The sequence below is a fragment of the Chroicocephalus ridibundus genome, chromosome 11 (genome assembly GCF_963924245.1).
Source record: "Chroicocephalus ridibundus chromosome 11, bChrRid1.1, whole genome shotgun sequence".
NCBI classification, from domain to species: Eukaryota; Metazoa; Chordata; class Aves; order Charadriiformes; family Laridae; genus Chroicocephalus; species Chroicocephalus ridibundus.
In genome coordinates this window covers 8,655,387-8,656,519 of record NC_086294.1, presented here as the reverse complement: position 1 = coordinate 8,656,519, position 1,133 = coordinate 8,655,387, and positions in this window count along the sequence as shown.

Here is a 1,133-nt window from a genome sequence, read left to right as displayed (position 1 = left end):
GTACCAACAAAAATATTGAACACTACTAACTCATGATGAATTCACAGAGATAATATCTTTGGTGCATTCATAGAGCACCAAAGCCTCTCAGGAATTTGGGTTCACAACTGTTCAATGGCAGAGCCAGAGCTCTGTCTGCCTGCCACTAGCCCATCTATGTGGATTATATGATGCTACTGCCCATAACAGGGAAAGGTTTTCAGTGGCAGAGGATATCCTATATTTTTAACCACATTTGTACATTCTCCTGTTTTTGTAGTGTCACTGTCCCTCTTAAACACAAAACTTAAGCACAGAACCCCAGTGTTGGACTTCATCTAGTGTTACTGCTGAATAAATACATGGCTCTCCTAGTTTTATGCAAATACTTACTTTCCATTGCTTGATAATTATATTTACTTAGGAGGTGGTAAAGCAAATGTGGTTTATGCAACAAAATTTTATGAAAAAAAATAATTGCTTTGGTCTAGTTATTTGTTCCTCTGTACTACCATAAGGAAAAAAAGTGACATGATTGCTTTGTTCACAGCGTAGCTAAATGACATAGGTGCTCTATCATTCATTGGTTTTACAAGTAATGAAGTCACAAAAAAGGCTGGGGCAGCCTGAATTTATTTTCCTTTAGGGCTGACTACATTAACACACTTACTGAAGGATGATTGTGAAAGTGACTGATTGTGAAATCAGTGAAATCAGAAGTGAAAAAGATTGTGAATCATAACTGAAAGTAATGATTCAGTCAGTACTTATCAGGACAAAATTAGTACTGATATACAATCCCAGTGGTTTAAAAGTAAGGAGCTCCAATTCTAACAAAAGTCCTAGTAATGCTCTGCTTTAAAGTCCAAGTGAAATCTGTGTATGTAACCCTCCAAAACAGCTTAGTATTAAAAAAAAAAAAAAAATTAAAATCCAAAAACCTGAACCGGAATCAACTTTTATCGTTCAATGTTCATGTATTAATATGTTTAGATACTCATGCCCTCTGCACAGTTCTGAAGGATTGATCATGAGGAAATCTGTTCAGAAAGGGCAAAAAAACCAGTAAATTGGAAACTGTCGGGTGGTGGTTTTTTGTGTTTGTGTGGTTTTTTTCCCCAAAGTTCTAATGATGCAGAAGCTGCATAATAATC